This window comes from Bombyx mandarina, chromosome 28, assembly GCF_030267445.1.
Source record: "Bombyx mandarina strain Sakado chromosome 28, ASM3026744v2".
Lineage (NCBI taxonomy): Eukaryota > Metazoa > Arthropoda > Insecta > Lepidoptera > Bombycidae > Bombyx > Bombyx mandarina.
Window position 1 is genome coordinate 7431090 of NC_143233.1, and position 11346 is coordinate 7442435.

The window sequence follows — 11346 nt, forward strand, 5'->3', positions numbered from 1 at the left end:
TCATTTTGAGACCGACTTTTTCGCTTTCCTCGCATAAAATATTTATCATTTTTTCGAGTTTTTCGTTTGTTTCAGCGAAGAGAACGATATCATCAGCAAATCTCAAATGTGTAAGTCGCTTCCCATTTACTTTGATTCCGTTCGATGGCCAGTGTACATTTTCAAAGATAAGCTGTAGTACTGCTATAAACAGCTTAGGCGACAAAGGATCACCCTGTCTTACTCCTCGGCAGATTTTTATGTCCTCTCCCCGTTTTTCCAGTTTGACTCTGCTGATACTTCCATCATAGATGTTTTTTAATATTTTTATGTATTTATCATGAACGTGACATTTATCTAGGGCTTTCCATATGAAATTATGTACGATTGTATCGAAGGCTTTAGCATAGTCGATGAAAGCTATGTACAGTGGTCTATTGAACTCTTTATATTTCTCTACAACTTGTTGTATAACATGTATATGATCTATTGTGGAAAAACCCGAACGGAAACCTGCTTGTTCGATCGGCTGGTGTTCATCAATTTTTGGAGTCATTCTGCTTTGTAAAATTGATTTTTTTTAAATGAATTCAATATGCAATTAATTGAAGCGTCACTGAAACAAACATCCTCATTTACAGTTTATCCTTTGGGAAATGTTTAAGTTGCATTTAACCAAACTAGAGGTCCCGCAGTTGTCGAAATTCGACTATAATTAATTGGAATTGTAAATTTCTACACTATTATGATTGTATTTTATACTTCTATAATCACAAATTTCGCCAAGGCTACACTATAAAAATATTAACAAAGACAGACAATATTTAATCTCAATTTGACAACAGACGTCAAGAACAAAAGTTTGACAATAAATAGTTTGCATGCGTGTGTGCGTCAAATACATGGTATGTAGTGTGTGTAATGTTTTCTTTATTGATTTAATGTATCTTTTATGCATTATTTTAAAAAAATATTAGCATTGTGCACTTCTTCTCTATATTCTCTATAAGTGTGGAAAATTTCATACTCCTCCGTCCGCGCAATTTTCGTAAAAAGGGATACAAAGTTTTTGCTTCACGTATTAATATATAGATTCAAAGCGCAGCGGAGCAATAGCGACACGATTCACTAATATATTTGCTGATGTCTGTTTTAAGGATTATCACGCGTGTATTTACATAATTACTAAATGGGGTTACCATATTTTGTGTCAAATAATTATGGATGAAAAAAATAAATTTCTATTTCAAGCGTATTTTAATTGAAAAGAACATTTATCTAATTGCAAACACTCATCCTTGATATTTTCATATCGACTAGAAATACTATAATTCTAGTTTCTTATTTCTTCATTATAATTTCTGTTGGTCCATCCTTACTTGGTTCTGTTAGTTTTGACATGGCCATTAAATAAATAATGTAGCCTACACATATTCCAGGCCAAAAATCGCTTCCAAACTTTCGTTATAACGTGCGAATCTCAATGGGAATTTATATTTATATTATATTTTGCGTCAGTCTCGCTAAAACTCGAGGACGGCTCGACCGATTTGGCTAATTTTGGTCTTGAATTATTTGTGGAAGTCCAGGGAAGGTTTAAAATGTAGATAAATATGAAAATGCTCGGAATTAAATAAAAATAGCAATTTTGTTTTTCCTCTGATGTGTCCCCCGCCGGACGGATTCCTTTGGTTTGTTTTAAGTTTATTTTTTACAAAAGTTTAGGTCTTTTATTTATCGATTGAGGCACTACGTAGTCTGCCGGGTCAGCTAGTAAAATAATATATTTTTAATAGATTTCTACAAATAAGTGAAGCACTGCTCTTACCGCAGCAGATGTCGGCAAATCCTTTCAGGCTCTCTTCCTGTGAGCTTCGCCTACCAGTCAGGTATAGCCAGAATAGCCCCAGAGGCTATTGATGATCGGGCAAGATTAAAATCACTGCTGTCATTAATAATACATGACATGACTGCGGCAGAATAACGGTGGTGGTATCTATTCTTTCGCCCTCACGATATACCACAGATACCGATAAAAAATTTAAAAAATTGTATTTATGCAAAGTTATGCTGGAAATGTCTTTAGATTCAGACATCTGTCAAATATGTTGTGTTCTATGATAGCTGATATGAGCAGTGGATTTCTCAGTTGTTAGTAGGAGACCACAGATTGCAGAAGTAGGGTGGATTGTTTTATAACAACACTGCATTAGTGTGGTGGAAACGGCAGGGCGGGCGTCGTAAAAACGTGCCAAGGATTACTACCGGAAAACGAACAACAGCATTCTGAACATACATCCAACAAAAACCAACCAACTGGTAATATTTGCGTATTGTATTGTAAGCCCGCACGGGTAGATATTACTGCCTTGCCTATTACTGCAGTGAGGCAGTAATGCGTTTCGGCTTAAAAGGTGCTCTGAGGAATTGTTCGAGATGATACCGGCATCTCGTTTTTACCATCGCATCGCCCGCCACCGGAATAGAGTTCATCCATACTACCTGGAGCCACTGCGGTCATCCACAGTGCGTTTCCAGAGGTCTTTTTTGCCACGTACCATCCGGCTATGGAATGAGCTCCCCTCCACAGTGTTTCCCGAGCGCTATCACATGTCCTTCGTCAAACGAGGCTTGTTTGTGGAGAGTTATTAAGCGGTAGGCAGCGGCTTGGCTCTGCCCCTGGCATTGCTGAAGTCCATGGGCGACGGTAACCACTTACCATCAGGTGAGCCGTATGCTCGTCTGCCTACAAGGGCAATAAAAAAAAGGCGGGGCAGTCGTTATACTGTAAAAATTGAGAATTATGAGCGGCGGCATAAACGTGGCTAATGACAATGGGCTCCGGTGATCACTTAACACCGAGTGGGTCGTGAGTGCGCCCACAGATCTTATCATTAAGAAAAAATATATAATAAAACTATCACATTTACCGCTTCGTTTCCTATAATCAGGAGTAAATTAACTAATCAACGTTTGTTGAAATATAACTTCCAAATGCCCCTTCCATTATTATATTTTGTTATGTTTAAGTTTTATAATTATTTTTGTTGGTTCTCTTTTATTTAACGCCTGCCGTGTTTTGTTGTTCAGGATTACCAAGTATTTTAAAATTACCATTGTTCGCTCAATGATCTAAATTTAACTGTTCTCATTGACATTACAAGCTTTCGATTCTTCTTCTTCTTAGCGTTTCCCGATCTACTCTTACAAGAAATAAAATAGCAATTGAGATAAATAACATGCAAAGTTTACAAAGATTCAGTTTACGATCAGATCTTCTTTTTTTTTATTGCTTAGATGGGTGGACGAGCTCTCAGCCCACCTGGTGTTAAGTGGTTATTGGAGCCCATGGACATCTACAACGTAAATGCGCCAGCCACCTTGACATATAAGTTCTAAGATCTCAGTATAGTTACAACGGCTACCCCATCCTTCAAACCGAAACGCATTACTGCTTCACGGCCTATTTCGGCAGGGCGGTGGTACTTACCCGCGCGGGCACACAGGAGGTCCTACCACCAGTAAGTGCCAGAGTCCGCTTTCTTCTCCTTCACTTTGCGCGGTCTTCGGCATCCTTCTGGGTGAGGTTATTCTCCTCCATTTACAACATCCAACCAGCGTTTCTTTGGCCTACCACGGGATCTTAGTACCTATACTTAGAGATTGAGGCATCTATTTCGGACGCAGTCTGAAGGCCTGTGTGGTTTATTATGTGTGTTATGGTATGGTAAATCGATTTTTTTCTGCCTAAGGCTTAGAAGCTATGCCTGTGTAACCGAGCGAGTAGGTGAGCTCTCGTCGTTCTGACCTGGTCACGTTGCTAACACTATCCCCATCAAGAGCAGTGCTTCGCTGAATCTACCACCGGATCGAAAGCGCGACCCACTGAAGATAAGGCGAGAAACTCAGTGAGCTGTGTCTGTGGGTTAATTTACTCGCCACACCCTTCGTAGCAAGCGACGGGTTCGACGAGAACGATGACCGATGCTTGAGGTACCTAAAAGCACCGATAGTGTATCGAGAGGATCCGAAATTATTGTTTACCATTCTGTCTGCAGGATCGGGTATGTAGTTACCGGCGGCCACGACGAGAGGGTTTCCGTGTCGCGCGGTTTTCTCGAAATGCCGATTTTGATGTTTTTATTCTTCGATCAATAATACTATTTTATTTTATTTTATTTAAAATCTGGTATTCCTCATGTGGTCTAATTTAAATGTTATCAAGGTCTAACTAGTAGCTTTTGAATTATCCTTAATAATGCATATTTAACTGACTCCGACTATATTGCTGATGTTCGCATTTAATTTTCTTGAAATCGCTTTTTTATATAGGTATATTCTTCTGTTATATGTAAGAGATCGACCGGAGAAGACATGAATGGAATGTGTGAATGATGATATGAGAGAGAGAGAGAGAGGAGTGAGTATTGAGATGGCGGCTGATAGAAGAGAATGGGAGAGAAAAATTAGATGTGCCGACCCCACCTAGTGGGATAAGGTTGAGAAAAAGAAGAAGATTCTTCTATTATATACATTTCATTTTTAATTAGGTATCACGAAAACGTACGTAAAATGAACAGTAGAGAATAACAATACAGTACTTAATTATTTAATAATTGCCTGTAAATGTTTATTATTAACTAGCTTTTGCCTGCGACTTCGTAAGCGTGAAAGAGTTACTTTGGCATAACGCTAAATTTTACCCGCCTCTTCATTTACGTAGAAAGTGAAAATATTTTTGAATAATAAAATATTAAGGAGCTATTTAAGGTACCAAAATCGCGCTTTTTAACCGACTTCAAACGAGGAAGTTATCAATTGGACCACAATTTTTTTATCTATGTATGTTCACCGATTTCTCGAGAATGCTTGAACCGATTCTGATAAAATAAACACTTTTTTTTCAAAAGGGTAAACTTCCCGAATGGCCATGTTATCATCAAGATCTGATGATAGGATCCTGGAGAAATTCAGAAAAATGTATAATTTTCAAAGCCTAAATATTTTTAGAACTTTTAAAGGGGAACAATTTTGTCATACATTAATTTAGCGAAACTTTAACCGTTTCCGCAGCGCACGCAGCGGAAGCTCTTAAAAGGGAAAAATACCCCGATTTTGAAATATTCTTTATTGATGCTCCGCTTGTATTGGTCTTAGCGTGATGTTATATAGCCTATAGCTTTCCTTAATAAATGAACTATCTGACATTGAAAGAATTTTTCAAAACGTACCAATAGTTCCTGACATTAGCGAGTTCAAACAAACAAACAAATTCTCCAACTTTATAATATTAGTATAGATTTACGTTCTAATGTAAATTCCGTTGGAAATCCTCCAACAAATAAACAATCAGTACTAAAAACAAACACTAATTTTTCAGTAAAGCTAGAGACCCTAAACAAACATATTCAAATGTGTTACCAATAAATTTATACGCTGAATTCTGAAGTTGTCTTTTTGAAGTACGTTAAAAATATTATACAAGATACATCAGGACGAATGAGACTTTTTTTCCTACTTATGCTGGTAGCCTTGAAGGGTTAAGCCCACTGAGTTTCTCGCCGGATCTTTTCAGAGGGTCGCGTTTCCGATCCGGTGGTAGTTTTTCACTGATGGTAGGACCTCTTTGTGAGTCCGCACGGGTAGGTACCACCACCCCGCCTATTTCTACCGTGAAGGAGTAATGCGTTTCGGTTTGAAGGGTGGGGTAGCTGTTGTAACTATACTGAGACCTTAGAACTTATATCTCAAGGTGGGTGGCGCATTTACATTGTAGATATCTATGGGCTCCAGTAACCTCTTAATACCAGGTGGGCTGTGAGCTCGTCCACCTATCTAAGCAATAAAAAAAAAAAAATCTGCGAAGCACTGTTCTTGCTAGGGCCAGTGCATGGCTGTACAACCTTTTTATAAGTAATCGTATTAACCACTCTATATATATATATATATATATTGGTCTGTGGATGCGACTTACCCCTACGGCTCTAAGATGGGTACTGAAGCTATTAGAGAGAGCACGATAAATACGAACTTTTCCGAACAATTACGAAGGAAAAGCTTTTCTCACTATATCTATGGCACACTGGCGCAGTCGGCAGTTGCCTCTGCACAGACTATCAAAACTTTAAATGAACATCACTACATTCAGAATATGGTATGCTATTCCCAAACCAGTCCGAACCAATTTCAAATGACATTGAAGTAGAAAACTTCTCTCAATGGTTTCTCTTTTGTTTCTGGCTCTCCAATATTCAAATAACACATTACAAATATCATCGAGTAGTTCTTAGTATGGGCACTCCCTCGATTACAGGAAAACACCGTATTTAAAACACAACAATGCTAACACTAATGCATACAATAATACAGGAATATAAGGAAAGGCAAACCAATAAATTCAAAAACAATGGAATGTCTTTAAAAAAATGTGAAATAATAATAATTAAAAAAACATAATGTTTATTGCGTTGATTAACCAGTTTTAAGTCTAAGTGTACTTAGGGCGAGTTTTTTAACTTCTCGATCGCGTAAAAGTTAACTCAAGGCTATGGCCCTAAAAAAAAAAAATTTGTACTGTGTTGGAAAGTTTGCCTGTGTTTTCCGCTAGGGGCGCTGTTCCAACTCCATACAAAGAGTTGATTTTTACGCTATCGTGAACGTTAAAAAGCTCGAAGCACACAATTCTTTGACTCCTCTGCTACGGCTCTACAGCGAAATGTTCAGGTACGGAATATTATTTACTACCTTGCCTTGTACGAGATGAATAAAATTGTTTTTGAAACACAAACCTTTAAAAACATGTGTTAAAAAATTGAATAAATTTCAATTGTGGGTTTCAATTTCAATGTTCATGATTGACTTCTACGGTGCAGGAATAACATCGTGTAATAAAAATCAAACCCGCAAAATTATAATTTGAGTAATTACTGGTGGTAGGACCTCTTAAGTCCGCACGGGTAGGTACCACCTCCCTGCCTATTTCTGCCGTGAAGCAGTAATGCGTTTCGGTTTGAAGGATGGGGCAGCCGTTGTGACTATACTGAGACCTTAGAACTTGGTGCATTTACCTTGTAGACGTCTATGGGCTCCAGTAAACACTTAACACCAGGTGGGCTGTGAGCTGCTCCATCCATGTAAGTAATAAAAATAATTTTTTTTAATAAAATAAAATTTGTAATAATTTTTTTTTTGCGTGATGTTATTAGATCGATGGCTTCGCAAGGTAAGACAGGGGTCTTACAGGGGTCAGGGGACCCCTCCTGAGATACATAACGAACTCGACCACTTTGTCATCATGTACATGGCATATAGACATCATACCATATAGCAGATACCATCATCACTCACCCGGAGACATGGCGTCGATTTTCCAATTTTTTACGACTATTATACTCTATTCCGATTACGAAGTCCCATGACACAGATGTTATTATGTGTGTGTGATTTAATTGTATAATGATTTAAATTGATTGTGTATTTTTTAAATGATCTTTATGACCGTGAACAAAAAATGATTATTCTTACAAATTTTGCAAAACGTGAAGAGTTACCTACGTTCTAAGAAGTGTCAAAAGGGAGTTCGTAATTAGAATAGAGTATTTTTTTTATTGCTTAGATGAGTGGAGAGCTCACAGCCCACCTAGTGTTAAGGGGTTACTGGAGCCCATAGAAATCTACAACGTAAATGCGCCACCCACCTTGAGACACAAGTTCTAAGGTCTCAGTACAGTTACAACGGCTGCCCTGCTCTTCAGACCGAAACGCATTACTGCTTCACGCAGAAATAGGCAGGGTGGTGGCACCTACCCGCGCGGACTCACAAGAGGTCCTACCACCAGTAAAAGAGTATATTCGAGCCGTAATGCGGGGCTGCTTCGCTGCAGAAATATGCAAGATTGCAGTTACAACCGAGATGGACTTGCAAAGCGCAGTACCCACGGTTAGTAAATAATTCTCAAAACAGAGATTTATATGGTAACATGTCGAAAGGGTTAACGCATTATACATTTATCAAAAAGGAGAATCACCAATTGTGCTCACGTACTGTGCAAATAACACAAATCTTCTGTATAAAAATGAATTGCTGTTCGTTTGTCTCGCTAAAACTCGAGAACGGCTGGACCGATTTGGCTAATTTTGGGTCAGGTAGATAAATAAACATGAAAAAAGTATGGAATTAAATAAAACTAACAATTTTGTTTTTCTTTTGATGTGTCCCCCGTCAGACGAATTCCTTTTGTTTGTTTTAAGTTTATTTTATACAAAAGTTTAGGTCTTTTGTTTATCGATTGAGGCACTACGAAGTCTGCCGGGTCAGCTAGTTGTTTATAAAAATACAACAAGGAAATTTCCCAATTTGTCTGTGATATACTTGGCCAAATATCTACAAAAATTATTTCTCGCATTCTCAATTATTTAACAACATAAGACAATTGGGAAAATCCGGAATGCTTTCCTAAACGCAGTGAAATCACACGAGCGTGTTAAGGGAAATCCAAAATGTGAAGGTCCATGTTTTTTTTTTTTTTTTTTTTTTTTTTTCAATATGTAATAAGACGTATATACCCGCCATTTTAGTAATATGACCTTCTACATTACTTCATTGATATTTACAAGATAACTTAAGCGATTCTTTGGGATTTCACAGATATTTATAAGGATTATTCGCGTTAGGAGGTATTAATTACTTACTTAATTAAGTACTGGTGGTAGGACCTCTTGCGAGTCCGCGCGGGTGGGTACCAACCACCACCCTGCTTATTTCTGCCGTGAAGCAGTAATGCGTTTCGGTTTGAAGGGTGGGGCAGCCGTCGTAACTATACATGAGACCTTAGAACTTACCTATATCTCAAGGTGGGTGGCGCATTTACGTTGTGGATGTCTATAGGTTCCAGTAACCACTTAACACCAGGTGGGCTGTAAGCTCGTCCACCCATCTAAGCAATAAAAAAAAAAAAGAATAATCGTAACTCATTTTGAATTTTACTACACTAGTAAAACAGAAATAGCTGAAAAATTATTCAAAATGCACAATTAGCAAAACTTACAATTAGATGAATTATAGTTTGCATTGATTTTTCGGCTAACATATTCAAAATGTCCGATAATCAAAATAATTTTAAAACTAGGTTTTAACTGATGCTTTTGAATAGTAATTACTTTCTTAAAATATCAGTTTACATTTTTATATTGTTTTTTTTCTTCATAAAATGGCTTGAGAATATTATACTTTTTTAGTAATATGTTGGAAAACGATCAGGAAGCGTGACCAGGCGGTCCCCAGGACTTTTGATGTAATGTAATGAATCCATTCTTTAACATCCATCACAATGCTATTAGGAAAATTCTTCCTTTTGTAGGTACATCTGAAGCAGTTCACAGACGAAAAAACAACGGTCAGCATCTCTTGGCTTCAATTCATAAAGAGCCGAGTTCCTTCATCATAATTATCATCTTCAGCCCTTTGATACCCACTGCTGGGTATAGACCTACCCTTTATAATACCATAATGTTCCATGCTGATCCACGTCCGCGCAGGCTTTTCGACTATGCCATCGGTCCACAGTCCCATAGGTCTCCCGGCACCTCTACGACCAAATATTGGTAATTTCACCTTGCTTTCTTACTTTTGAATTATCCCCAACGTATAAAATTGGTTGGAAATGGCTTGACCAGTAACGCCTAATGCTGAAGCATGGTGATCTTGTGCTTGGCATGGATCCTCATCGAGAATGCCTCCAAATTGGCGTCCTCGAAGGTTTTAAGATTTCCTTCACGTGGATGGTCATGGACATCGAAATTACAGTCTTTGTAGCGACGGAACCAATCAGGACACGATGTTTGGTTCTAAGCAGCATCAGCATAAGCTTTTTGGAGCTGTCGATGCACTTCAGGCTCCGTTTTCTTCGGATGATAGAAGATGAGCAACATTTCCCGCAAATGACGCTTAGTTGGTACAAAATCAGACATTTCAAAAATATCATCATCCCAATTATCATTATCAAATATGAATGTTTATTTATTTATTGCTTAGATGGGTGGACGAGCTCACAGCCCACCTGGTGTTAAGTGGTTACTGGAGCCCATAGACATCTACAACGTAAATGCGCCACCCACCCACGCCACACCATGCAACATCAAATTCACTAATGTAGGCATCTAAGCACTTTATGTACCACATGACTGTGGAGGTTAGAAATAGGAAAGACTATCTTATATCGTGAACAAGTAGAAAAAGTACCTACCTGTAAACAGCAAGTTATTGTTAGAAGAGTCACCGAAATAGCATGTGTATGAAGCGGAAATGATATGAATATAGCAGTTTTGAACAGAGTGAAGTGTGCTTGGTTGAAAAATGCAGTATTTAAATTTTCAACTATGTATTTTTATTAATATATCTTAATTATAGTATCCTACTCTAATTTTTTTTCACCTACCTAAACTGATAGCCTTGAGAGGCTATTTCAGCGTAACCTTAAATAGAAGGTGAGCTCACGGGGCTCAAACCTGACGACGTTGCTAACCGAACCCTAGCAAGAGCCGTGCTTCGCAGGATCTACCACCGGATCGGAAACGCAACCCACAGAGAAAATCCGGCGAGAAACTCAGTGGGCTGTGTTTGTGGGTTAATTTTACTCGTCGAGCCCTTCGTCGCAAGCGACGGGTTCGGCGAGAACGATGACCGGTGCTTGAGGTACCTAAAAGCACCGTTAGTGGATCGGGAGAATCCGAAATGACGTGCTTGGGGCGACGTCGACTACCTATTATCCATTCTTTCCACAGGATTGGGAATGAAGTTACCGCTGTTTTTAAATTCTTTCCACTTGCTGGTACACATTTTAATACAGTGAGATGGTCCTCCGTATTTCTAGCCTCCATTCGTATACTTAATTAAGTGTATTATCTGATCCATTTGACTAAGCTTGGTTCATAATGTTTTAGGTTTGTCGAAATCAAACAGATTTTAATGCTTCAGCCATCTATTGACAAACGGCGAATAAAAAATATTTAACTGTATCGGCAATTTATTTTTCCCTAACCATTAAAAAAATGCCGGATTGCAATTATAGCTGCCAAACCTACGAATAAATTATTTATTCGTAGTGCCAAACAAATACGCCCATGTCAATGTATGGCTCACATTGGCGTATGTATGTATGTATGTATGTAAGCCAATATCATACGTCAATGACTTTTTCGCGGGAACGCGAGGAGCGAAGTTGTGTGAATAGTTTTATTTATGTATCTATTTAGTAAAATTTTAGGCCGTATGGAAGGATACTTTTGCCTTTCCAGTTGGAAAAATAGAACTACATTGCCATACGTCAATTTTCAACTTGACACTTGACATAGATAGCAGATGCCAGA